At 51.7% G+C, this 13,163-nt stretch overlaps 1 protein-coding gene across 2 annotated transcripts in view; it reads right to left on the bottom strand.

The window, feature by feature from the left end:
• SLC25A42 (solute carrier family 25 member 42) overlaps positions 1–9,794 on the bottom strand; it is a 41,089-nt gene extending 31,295 nt beyond the window's left edge. The window contains exon 1 of one of the 2 annotated variants that reach the window (XM_017501353.2): positions 9,709–9,794. The gene's annotated coding sequence lies outside the window, so the exon portion shown is untranslated. Of the gene's footprint in view, positions 1–9,629 lie in introns of both variants that reach the window. The other variant, XM_037728795.1, reaches the window with a different exon arrangement.
• Between the last annotated feature and the right edge of the window lie 3,369 nt (positions 9,795–13,163).

Raw genomic sequence — 13,163 nt, 5'->3', positions numbered from 1 at the left:
AGCTGGGATTACAGGCATGCGCCACCATGCCCAGCAATTTTTTTTGTATTTTTAGTAGAGACGGGGTTTCACCATGTTGACCAGGATGGTCTCGATCTCTTGACCTCGTGATCCACCCGCCTGGGCCTCCCAAAGTGCTGGGATTACAGGCATAAGCCACCGCGCCCGGCAGTTTTTAAATTATTTTTAGTAGAGATGTGATCTTGCTATGTTACCCAGGCTGATCTCAAACTCCTGGCCTCAAGCAATCGGCCTGCCTCTGCCTCCCAAAGTGTTGGGATTACAGGTGTGAGCCACTGCACCCAGCCACAAGGCTGCTTCTTGTTTTGAATCAGGCAATTTCAAGCCCAAGCATCCTATAAGCCCCATGTACAAGGGCTGTCCTCCTACACACACTCACACACACATACACACACACACATGCACATACATACTCACACTCACACTCTCTCTCACACACACACACTCATATGCACACGTGCCTGACTCCCTTAAGCCTGTCTCATAGCTTCCTGACCAGCCATAAGACAGGCCCACCATTTATGCTGTTACGTGGTGGGGACCACCATACGACTGCCAGCTCCACCCCTTGGGACTCAGGAAATGTCGGTACAAACGTGGGGGGTGCAGTTTCTCTGTGGATGGAGTGTGTTATAAGCCGCCCGTGAAACGGATCCTGTAATCCCTCAGTAAACAGAGCCAATTAACATCCTATCTGCCAGTTGATAAGGGCTGTTTTCTTTTCTAGTTAATAGGCATTAACTCTGCCTAAGGGATCCGGGCACACCTTACATAATGGCTGCTCCCTGTTAACCCTGACCTGTGGGCTGCCTCACAGATGGCGAGTTTCTTCCTGCTGCATTCGCTCTGGGTGCTTTTCAGACAATCTCTGGTTACAGCAACCCTTGCTGCAGTCTCTTTGGGGGAAACACCCTGAAAGATCCAGGAAATTCTATGGTCAATCACTGTCCTCTGTCCTGGCAGACAGTGTTGCTCACATCTGTCACCAAAGGCCGTTAGATGTGATCTAAAACAATCCAAGGTACTGGATGGTACTCACATCCCTCCACTAAGAGGGTGTAATTCAGTCACTGTCCTCGTCTCAAAAGCCTTGTTTGGTTGGGTGCGGGGGCTCACACCTGTAATCCCAGCATTTTGGGAGGTCAAGGTGGACAGATCACTTGAGGCCAGGAGTTCAAGACCAGCCTAGCCAACATGGTGAAACCTTATCTCTACAAAAATACAAAAATTAGCTGGGCATAGTGGCTCACGCCTGTAATCCAAGCAATTTGGGAGGCCGAGGCAGGCGGATCATTTAAGGTCAGGAGTTCAAGACCAGCCTGGCCAACCTGGTGAAACTCCATCTCTACTAAAAATATAAAAATTAGCCAGTATGTTGGTGGGCACCTGTAATCCCAGCTACTTGGGAGGCTGGGGCAGGAGAATTGCTTGAACCCGGGAGGTAGAGGTTGCAGTGGGCCAAGATCGCCCACTGCACTCTAGCCTGGGCGATAAAGGCTTTCTCTAAAAATAAATAAATAAATAAAAGGCCCTATGTTCTTACCACAAGGAACCCGACACAGCAATCCACACTTGGTTGGCCTTCAACAACTATTTGCTAGACAAGTGAATTAATTCCCTGGACATGCCAAGTTTTGCTTGGCCGGTCTCCAATGCCAGCAAACTCCTCTGCATCCTTCAAAGCTCCTAAATGTCCTTGCCTCACCAAGTTAGCTGCTCTGCCCTGCACTGAGCAGTCTGTGGTTCTCTCCTGCACTTGAGGGGCCACTCTTCACTTGCCTCCCTGCAGCCAGGCTGGGGGTTCCCTAGAATGCAGGGGTCCATGTCACACTCAGTGTCCATGCCCAGCAAGGAAGCAGAAACATAACACCTGCAGACTGGTGCTTTTGCCTGTTGCTGTCCGTCGTCCTGCCCTTCAGCCATCCCTCCCACAGCAGCAAGAATGCACCCCTTCAATCATTCTCTTCCTCATGGCCACACAGCAGCATGCACAGGCTCCCTGCCACCCCACACTGTGTTGTGGGAAGATGGGGTCTAGCATGTGACACCTTGGATGTGTCACTAGACCTCCACATAGGCCACATACAGTGGCTCACACCTGTAATCGCAGCACTTCGGGAGGCCAAGGTAGGAGGATCACTTGAGGCCAGGAGTTCAAGGCTGGAGTGAGCTATGATCCCACCACTGCACTCCAGTCTGGGTGACAGAGTAAGGCCCTGTCTCTACCAAATAAATAAATTAGCCGGGCATGGTGGCACACACTTATAGTCTCAGCTAATCAGAAGGTTGAGGTGGGAGGATCACTGAAGCCCAGGAGGTTGACGCTGCAGCGTGCTCTGATCACACCACTGCACTTCAGCCGAGGCAACAGAACAAGACCCTGGCTCTAAAAAAAAATTTAGGCTGAGTGAGATGGCTCATGCCTATAATCCCTGCACTTTGGAAGGCCGAGGCAGGTGGATCACTTGAGGTTAGGAGTTTGAGACCAGCCTGGCCAATAGAGTAAATTCCATCTCTACTAAAAATACAAAAATTAGCCAGGCATGGTGGCAGGCACCTGTAAGCAGCTACGTGGGAGGCTGAGGCACAAGAATCGCTTGAACCCAGCAGGCGGAGGCTACAGTGAGCCAAGATCAAGCCACTGCACTCCAGTCTGGGCAATACAGCGAGACCCTGAAAAAACAAACAAAAAATTTAAAGTAAAAAATAAACCTCCCCATTCCTCAATTTCCTCATCTGTCACCATCTTCACAGGATAATGCCACTTAAATGGGTGACAAGTGTTGATAAGTATCGCTCTGTGTAATAAGGAATCAGACAGGGCTGGGGCAAATCCCATTTAACATGACCTCGGCTTACTGAGCATGCTTTTGAGACACTGACACACGGCTTCCCCATGATCGGTGACTGAAATGTACATATTCACCGGGCGCAGGGGCTCACACCTGTAATCTCAGCACTTTGGGAGGCTGAGGTGGGAGGTTAGCTTGAGCCCAGGAATTGGAGACCAGCCTGGGCAACACAGCAAGATCCTACTTGCCTAATCTTACCACCTGAAGACCCTTACACATTCTGGGTCTCCCCATGCCAGGCAGAGCATCCCCCTACAGGTTAATTAATCTCCCTACAGTGTGAAACAAAACTTAGATGATTTGTCCTGCTGCTCATCAAAGAACAATCCTTTATTTTTATTATTATTTTTGAGACAGATGCTCGCTCTGTCACCCAGGGTGGAGTGCAAGTGTGCAATCTTGGCTCACTGCAACCTCGGCTCGCTGCAACCTCTGCCTCCCAGGTTCAAGCAATTTTCCTGCCTCAGCCTTCGGAGTAGCTGGGATTACAGACATCCGCCACCACGCCCAGCTTATTTTTGTATTTTTAGTAGAGACGGGTTTTTGCCATGTTGGCCAGGCTGGTCTTGAACTCCTGAACCTCAGGTGATCTGCCCACCTCGGCCTCCCAAAGTGCTGGAATTACAGTCGTAAGCCACTGCACCTGACCTAGAACATTCCTTTAAAAGCACCTCCTACCTACCAAGCATGTCACCAACATGGTCACCACCATTTAGTACAAGAAACAGTGCAATCTCTGACTCTGACATTCAAGGCTCACTATTGTCTGGCTGTAACTCAAGAGTTCTGAGCAAATGAGGCTGCTCAAAGCCCACAAACATGTGCCCGTGCTGCTTCCCTGCCATCATTCTTTTGCCTGGGATCACCTTCTGATCCCAAACCTGCCCATTCTAACATACCCCCTCCCCAGCACGAGGCTGCCACAGCTTCATTGCACCAGACCAGCCACAATGTGATGGCCTGGTTGGCAACGGGTGGTGCCACGAATCATGCTAGAATCAGGTTTGTCAGTCTGACCCCTCCTCTCACACAGGGACCCTGTGAGAAGAGAGTGCTGCAGAGGAAGGGACGTGCCCACAGCAGGAGGGGGTGGGGTCTCGCTTGTTCCCCCAGAGCTGAGCCACTCTGCCCAGTGTTTCTAGGACCACCTGCCCCAGGATCTCTGGGAATGTTTGGACAGGATTCCTAAGCCCCACCATAGATTTACTAAGTCAGAACTGCCAGAGGGTGGGGTCTGGGAACCTGACCTTAAGACAGCATGAGAATGAGGCTCACTGCACTAAGAAATACTGCAGATGTGGTGGGTCTTGGGCTAGTGTAACTGTAATACAGGCTTGATTGAAGTGTACATATTCAGGCTGGGCGCGATGGTCACGCCTGTAATCCCAGCACTTTGGGAGGCCAAGGCGGGTGGATCACAAGGTCAAGAGATGGAGATCATCCTGGCCAACACAGTAAAACTCCATCTCTACTAAAAAACAAAAATTAGCTGGGTGTGGTAGCACACACCTGTAGTCCCAGCTACTTGGGAGGCTGAGGCAGGAGAATTGCTTGAACCTGGGAGGTGGAGGTTGCAGTGAGCCAAGATTGTACCACTGCACTCCAGCCTGGCAGCAGATCAAGACTCTGTCTCAAAAAAAAGAAGAGGAGATCCAGGAGTGGTGTCCTGTGCCTGTAGTCTCAGCTCCTCAGTAGGCTGAGGTGGGAGAATCACTTGAGCCCAGGAATTCGAGGTTGCAGTGAACTATGATCACATCGCTGCACTCCAGCATGGACAACATAGCAAGACCCCATCTCTAAAAAAATTGAGAGAGAGGACACAAAGAGACATACAACAGAGAGAAAGCCACGTGAATACAAAGGCAGGGACTGGAGTGACGTGGCTACGAGCCAAGAACTCCAAGGTTTGCCCAGAGAAAGGCCTGTGAAGGACTCCCTTGGAGCCTCCAGAATGAACCAACCCCGCTGACACCCTGATTTTGGACTTCAGGCCTCCACAACTATGACAGGATATATTTCTGTTGTCTGAAGCCCCCCAGCTTGTGGTAATTTATTATGGCAGCCACAGGAAATGAATATGCAGGGATCTGAGGCCAAGCCTCCAAGCGTTGGCCTGTCCCTCAGCTGGTGGCTTATCCAGCCATTTGCCTGCCGAGACCTCACAGGCTGCTGGGCTGGCAGAGAGCTCAGCAGAAAATCTGGCCAGCAGAGAACTTTGTTGAGCCCCTGGAATCCAAGCATTCAGCTCAAGATGATTGTAGCAAAAGGTGCTCAGTGAAGAAAACAAATGTTGACAAGCATATTTTTAAAATAGCCCTGTGAACAGGGTGGGGCCTCCGGGGGACAACGTTCTACTTCCTGGGCTGGGTGTTAATTTTATTATTTGGTATATCTTCTTTCTTTTCGTATACACGTTATATACTTCTTTTTTTTTTTAAAGAGACGGAGCCTCACTGTCACCCAGGCTGGAGTGCAGTGGCACAATCATGGCTCACTGCAGCCTCAACCCTCTAGGCTCAAGTGATCCTCTCACCTCAGCCTCCCAAGTAGCTAGGACTATAGACGCACACCACCAAGGCCAGCTAATTTATTTATTTATTTATCTGAGACTGAGTCTCACTCTGTCACCCAGGCTGGAGTGCAGTGGTGCCATCTTGGCTTACTGCAACCTCTGTCTCCCAAGTTCAAGCTATTCCTCTGCCTCAGCCTCCTGAGTAGCTAGGACTATAGGTGCACGCCACCATGCCCAGCTAATTTTTTTTTTTTTTTTTTTTGTATTTTAATAGAGACAGGTTTCACCATGGCCAAGATGGTCTTGATCTCCTGATCTCGTTATCCACCCGCCTTGGCCCTCCAGAGTGTTGGGATTATAGGCATGAGCCACCGTAACCAGCTGATATACTTTTTATGAAGAGGTATTTCATGCTTAAAATAAAAAATGCAAATGGATTTTTAAAAGCCCTGTCTTGCAAAACCCAAACAAGCAAATGATTCTGATCGTCTCGATAATCCCCTTAATGTCTAACTGCCAAAATAGAAGAGACAGACAGAAAAAAACTGGATGACACGTGGGCAGAGGCCTGACTTTAGTATGACGACACCCTCCATCTGGCACCAGCGGTGAGAAATTGGACAACTGGAGAGAGTCTCGAAACAGCTTCCCAGACAGATTTAACATCTGACTCGTCTCAATCTCTCATGATGCCCTCATTTTTCTTTTCATAGACCCAAGTGAAAAAAAAAAAATCAGCAACAGCTAAATGGTTCTTTTAGCAATTGTTCCTGTCAAGGTACCTTGAGCCAAAATCTCAGCACCACCACTGCTCCCTGCTATAGGGACAAGCTTCACAGAGCAGGAACTAAAAAAAAAAAAATTAACAGAAAAACAGGGTCTTGCTCTGTTGCTCAGGCTGGAGTGCAGTGGCGCAATCATAGCTCACTGCAGCATTGAACTCCTGGGCTCAAGCGGTGCTCCCACCTTAGCCTCCGGAGTAGCCGAGACCATTTGCGCACACCACCATGCCCGGCTAATTTTTAAATTTTTTTTCATAGAGATGGGGTTTCACCATGTTACCCAAGCTGGTCTCAAACTTCTGGGCTCAAGCAATACTCCTGCCTTATCCACCTTAAGTGTTGGGTGTTGTGAACCACTGTGTCCAGCCCCAAATATTTCTTGAACTTTAGTCTGACTGGCAGAGAAATAAGTCTAATGTTTAATCCCTACCCCACAAGCCAGAACACCTAAGAGAGGTATAGGAAGCAAGGAGTGATGTTCAAAAGAACCTCTCTTGCTGTTTTGTTTTTTTAACCTATCAGATGGGACAGACCACAAAACTTGATAATAAAATAACTGAGCTGGCCGTAGGAGAGGGATAATCAGACTTTCCAACTTCACAGTCCAGAGGAGGAGGAGGGACATGAACTATTTACATGAATATGCCCTTTGAACTTGGCTCCCCTTTTATTTTTTTGAGACAGTGTCTAGCTCTGTCGCCCAGGCTGGAGTGGAGTGCAGCGGCATAATTATAGCTCACTGCAGCCTTGAACTCCTCGGTTCAAGCGATCCTCCCCCTTTAGCCTCCTGAGCAACAGGGACTACAGGCGCTCACAGCAAAACAGGGAGGTCCGAAGTGTCTGTGCCCGGTCGGAGCCCGAATACATCCACTGTATATTTGGTATGTGCTGATGCATGCATCTATCCATTGCAGCTCTGTTGTAAAAGCCAATTATGGGCTGTGGCTTAAACAGCCATCAGTAAGAAACTGGCAATAGAATGCATATGTCTGTTCAATGCAAATTTCCCAGTGGTTTAGAAGGGGTAGGGGATATATACCACCCCGTACCCCTTTCTGCCACCCAAGTCATAGACAACCTCTGGAAGAAAACAGAAGAAATTATCAACAGCAGGTGCATCTGAGGAGGAACGCAGTACAGGTTGGGGAAGACCTGCCTGATTTCTACTACATGCCCTTTGTACCATTTGATTTTTTTTTTAACTATATAATAGACCAGGCATGGTGGCTCACGCCTGTAATCCCAGTGCTTTGGGAAGCTGAGGTGGGCGGATCACTTGGGGTCAGGAGTGCAAGACCAGCCTAGCCAACATGGTGAAACCCCGGCTCCACTAAAAATACAAAAAGTAGCCTGGTCAGCATGGTGAAACCTGATCTCTACTAAAAATACAAGAATTAGATGGGCGTGGTGGCAGGCACCTGTAATCTCAGCTACTTGGGAGGCTGAGGCAGGAGAATCGTTTGAACCCGGGGGGCCGAGGCTGCAGTGAGCCGAGATGGTGCCACTGCACTCCGGCCCGGGCAACAGAGTGAGACTCAGCCTCAAGAAAAAAAAAAATTAGCGAGGCATGGTTTCGCATGCCTGTAATCTCAGCTAGCTACTCGGGAGGCTGAGGCAGGAGAACTTCATGAACCCAGGAGGTGAAGGTTGCCATGAGCCGAGATTGCACCACTGCACTCCAGCCTGGGTGGTAGAGTGAGATTCCATCTCAAAAAAACCCCCAAAAACTATATAATCAATGATCTCATCAAAGTTTACACACATGTACATATATAACATATGAAATATATGCCTATAAAATATGTACATAAACATATGCATATAGCTACATTTACATGTGTGTACCACACCAACACACACATACATATATATACAAACATACATGCCCATATATGTTTTAAATGACCCCTATTGAAGTTGGACAGAAAACCCAAATGGCTTCAGTTTCCACAGGAGAAGCTGAAGGTGACATGACCCTCTGGAACATTCTGGCACCATCTTTGCAGGGAGAGGTGGGAGGGGGTAAGAAATGCTGTGCAAGCCTTCCAGGAAATGGCATGTTATTACTTTTCAACAGCAAAGCCACCGGCCTCCTCCTATGCTGCATGCCTGTAAATCAGACTCAAGAGAACTTGAAAAGTTCCAGAAGAATCATTCCTAGCACCACGCCAGGCTCCAGTTTTGCAGGTTAGCTTTAGGCAGCTGAAACATTAGCTTGCCTCACTCTAAAGAGTGTTTCCTTACTATTTATCGGCTTCAAGGGCCCAAGGAGTGTCGGAGAGGGATCCCCAGCAGCTCCCTCTCCGGCATCCTGGCGGGAGGCACCCCAGATGATGACCACCCCCCTCCGGCAGCGCATCTCCGTCTCCACCGCAGGCCCGCCCCAGGACTCGGAGAACATGCTTGGCAGAGGGACTGTCCCTTCCAGCTAAGCCTTTCCAGACCCAGTCAAAGTCACGACTCCTGAAAACAGCCTGAGGGGGTGGAGTGTGGTTTCCCTCCCCTGCCAATCCCTCTGAGATAAACATAACAGATGGGCCCAAATGGGGTGCGTCCACAGCAGAGGGTCAGCGATGCCCAGGATGGAATAGGCTCTGCCTCTAGCATTCAAGTGGTTTAGGCTTGTGGCTGGTAAAATGGAGATGATTCCGGTTTTGTCTGACCGACGGGATTATTCTAAGGTCCGGAAATCACTTTACACACTGTCAATCACTGGTAGAAATGAACACTGGGGTAAGCTTTTGTTTGGGGAGGGAAAGGTGCAGAGATCCTGAGATGCCAAGGCTTGGGGGACTTTTGGAGGGCATGGAAGATTTGGGGGGATTACAGGGGGCGTGCGAATACAGGTGCACGTGGAAGAAAGCCCAAGGTGGGAGAGGGTAAGAGAGGGAGAAAGGGGGAGACAGATGTATAGGGCTATCAGGAGCAGAGAGCAGGTACCGGGGGAAGGTCCCTGAGAAGGAGGACCCAGGTTGCTGGGGGAGTGCGCACAGGGGTGGCGAGCTGGATATGAGGAAGGGCACTTAGGGACGGGACCAGGTCCAGGGGTGAGTTGCGGGACCGTGAGTTAGGAGTCACAGGCTCAGGTGGGGGTGTGGGGGTGTCATCGACAGGGTGATGGGGGTGTTCGTGAGTGGGGGCGCGGTGTCAGGTGTGTGAGCGAGATGTCAGACCCAGCTGTGCGGGGCGCCGGGAACAAGGCCCTGGGGGTGTGGGAGATGTCAGCAAGGACACTCTCAGGTGTCTGGGGGATGTTAACGTATAGGGTGGTGGTGTCAGGTGTGCGTGGGCTGCGGGTGAGGGGCTCAGAGTTGGATGCCGTAGCCCTCAGGGGCAGCAGACGTGGAGTGTGGGGTTGGGGTGGGGGGGGTCTTTAACCTCTTCCTGCTCTCGCGACGCTGCTGTCACGCTCCGCCTCCTCCGCCCCTCGCCCCCGGGTCCCTGACAAGACCCGTGCCCCACCTCAGTTCAGCCCGACAGGCGCGGGGCCCTGACGCTTGCGTCCCCCCCGGTGTCCCCCGAGCCCCTCGCGCCCCCTTACCGGCCCGGACGCGTCGCCGCCGCCGCCGCCGTTGCCGCTGCCTCCAACCGCCACGGCCCCGCCTCGCGCACCCCCAGAGCGCGCCACGGGAGGGGTCCACGCCACGCCCCGATTGGCTGCTTCCTAACCAATCAGCACTGGAAAAGACAGTGATTGGCGGGTATGAAGCGGATGGGCAGCCCCTGAAGCCAATCGCTGATGGGCAGAGGTGGGGCTAATTGGGAGAGGCCTTGGTGCCTGGGTGGTCCCGCATAGTGCTAGGTGCTGGGAGGCGAGGGCCTGGAGGCAGGCGAGGATTGGAATCTCGGTAGAAAACAGGCAGAATTGTCGGCCAATCGCTGGGGATCAAGGGCGTGGCTACGAGGAAGCTGGCGCGACAGGAGGGACAGAGGGGAGAAGAACGGAGGGCGTAGCCTGGAGGGAGACGGGGATTGACTGCGAAGGGGATTGACTGACAGACCCCGCGGCCAGTCGTAGCGGTCAGGGGCGCTGCGCCCCCAGGGAGGGCAGGAGCGTACAAGGTGCAGTCTGACCCGCAGCGCGGCGACCCGACGTGGCCTCGGACGCCTGGCGCAGGGTCCCCTGAGGCTCTCGTGTAGAGTCCGCCCTCTGGCCCCCAAGTGTAGAAGCGGCTGTGAGCTTGGGCCATCAAGGCTGAAGGACTCCTGGATAATTCTACATCCCGTTACTTCCCACTAATCCCCTGCAGACGACCACTCGCCGAGGAGAGAGATTCGCTGGAGGTCACTCTGAGCTGCCCTCTGCATCTCGAGGTGGTGTGAAGACATGGAAATAAGGCGCGGAATCCTACTGAAACGCGCTGTGTGGTTTTCTTAGTGTCTGACTTCTCTGCGTCCAAGCTTTCCTCGCCACGGTATCCAGTGACATCCCTGTTAGGCCTTCTTCCTGCTAAGGCTTTTGTGAATTAACTGAATCTTAACCACAATCCCATGAGGTCAAAGTGACCACTGACCCCCTTTTACAGAAACCAGAGCACAGAGAGGTCAAGCTCCTTTCCAGAGGTTACACAGCACTTCGGTTGCTAAACCAGATAATGAATCTAGAGCAGCTTTTTGGAAAGGGAGTGTCAGAGAAGAGCCACTGGGGGCCTCAGAGACCTGGGTTTGAATCCCCGTCCAATCACTGGCCCACCACACAACCTTGGGCAAAGCCCTTGTGAGTGTCAGCTGCTTCATTTGGAAAAGGGGCGAAAATGATTCCCACACCTTGATCTTTCCTCTCTGGGGTTGCTTCCCTGCGAAAACTTACAACCGAGCCTTCATTTTAATTATCTGGTGAAAGCATTTGACCCTCAGCAGGTCATGTGCGGCCTGGGAGCCTCAGCTCTGATGTGAAGTGCGGTTAATGGGGTTGCTTTGCAGAAAAATGCCAGCAGTTTAGGGAGACGACTGCCATCCCAGGCATGGCTGTGTCATCGGCACCTCCCCCGAGCCCACTCTGTTCTCAGACTCGGCCTTAATCTTCAGGATGGAGAGGGCAACAAATGTTTCCAGATACCAGCTCTTATTTCCTCCAGGTGCTGGCTAGGGTTGGTGGAGATCAAGTTCAGAACCAGAGAATCCTGGGAGGGAGCAAGGCTGAAACCAACCTTAAAAAGGGCTCACATTTCAGCTGTGCAAGCCCTTGCTCAAAGTGTGAGCCACAAGTTTCAAATGGGGATGAGGTGACTGGAAACCACTTCCCCAAGGTCATCATCAAACTCCTGATTATTCTCACAATATGCCTACCTGGACCTCCTCTCCCATATCTCTCACCTCACCTGTGGTTTGCTTCCCTGCAACTTGCAGGACCTGGCCTCCATTCTGCCCTCCAGAGGAGGAAACTGAGGTCAGCTAAACATCAACTGGGTACCAGGTCCCTGTGGGGCTGGCTGGGCCTTTGTCCAATACCATGTCCCCACCTGACTTCCAGGTGGAGGTGACAGTGCCAACTTGGCAGATGAGAAAACCGAGCCTATGGTGGATAATATTCCTTGGCGGAAGGACCCGGGACTGGGTTTGATTCCTTTTTTTTTTTTTTAAACATAAGAAATGGCCAGTAATGGCCAGAGGACCTTCAGCAAATAACACAAGCTCCCCACTTCGGTTTCCTGGCTATCCCCTAAGGCTGATGGGAGCACTGATGAATTGGAAGTGAAGAGTTTCCAATGGCTTAGTCCCCAGTAAGCACTCGTGGAAGGATGGTGATGACAAATTGTTCTTCTCTGGGCCTGTTTCTCTCTCTGTAAATAGCGCTTCATGGACAAAGACCAACTATGGGTGTGGCTTGCCACACCAAGAGGGAGATATCTATGCCAAGGCACCCCCCCAGTGCCCACCTGCCAGGCCCTGGGAGGGGGAGGTAACAAAGCTCCTGGCAGGTCCCACAATGCCTCCAGGGACAGAGCCAATTAAGGCAAAGGTCAGGCACTGGCCCAGCCCAGGGCTGCCTCTCTAGCTTCTGCTCATTCTTTAGCAGGCTGGCGCCGGGCAACCTACCTACCGCCTTCCAGCAAAGGCAGGCAAAGCGCCTTGGCAATAAGCAACGGACACCCCCGCCACAGGCACTCATGTGAGCCCAGCTAGGGTGCCCAGGATCTTGGCTCTTCCGCTTTCGCCTGGCTGGCCCTGGACAGGACACTGCCTCTCGGCCCTCCAGTCTTCTCTACCTCTTGAGGATCCCAGGAATCATCTATGAGCCAGGCCCGGGCACAGCATCCAGGCCTAATCACCTGAGGCCTGAAAGCCTTTTGCCCAAGGTTAGGTTAATGACTTTGGAAAAAGATGAGGGATGTGGAGGAAGGTCAAGGTGTGGTCTCACCCCACTGCAGCCCCTCAGATGCACGTGAGTCTATTTCCTATCTGGAAAATGGGGTTCATAGTCCAGCCTCTCAGAGATGTATATTCACAACAGAAGAAATCTGTGTTCCTTTCCCAGGAGCCCGAGCCCATCCCTGGCTGGAGGGAGACATCCTGAACACAGCAGTGACAAGAACCAAGCCTGGATGGAGTCAGAGTGGCGTCATTCACCTCCCAAGGCTCAGAGAAGTCGGGCCACTTCCCCAAAAGCCCACAGCAGCAGAGGCTCGGCCTGAACGCGCTCCCGCCATCCTTGTGGCAGCGTCCCCTCAGCCCAGGTCTTAATGTCATTGAGGACAGCAAATGCTGCTTAAGAGGCGGCCAGACACAGTGGCTCACATCTGTAATCCCAGCACTTTGAGAGGCTTAGGTAGGTGGATCACCTGAGGTCAAGAGTTCGAGACCAGCCTGGCCAACATGGCAAAATCCCATTTCTACTAAAAACACCAAAATTAGCTGGGTGTGTGGCACGTGTCTGTAGTCCCAGCTGCTCGTGAGGCTGGGGCAGGAGAATTGCATGAACCCAGGAGGGGGAGGTTGCAGTAAACTGAGATGATGGCATTGCACTCCGGTCTGGGTGACAAGACGAGATTCTAA

This window comes from Cebus imitator, unplaced genomic scaffold (genome assembly GCF_001604975.1).
Source record: "Cebus imitator isolate Cc_AM_T3 unplaced genomic scaffold, Cebus_imitator-1.0 Scaffold280, whole genome shotgun sequence".
NCBI lineage: Eukaryota > Metazoa > Chordata > Mammalia > Primates > Cebidae > Cebus > Cebus imitator.
The sequence above is the reverse complement of the archived record's forward strand: the minus strand, read 5'-3'. Positions and strand labels throughout refer to the sequence as shown.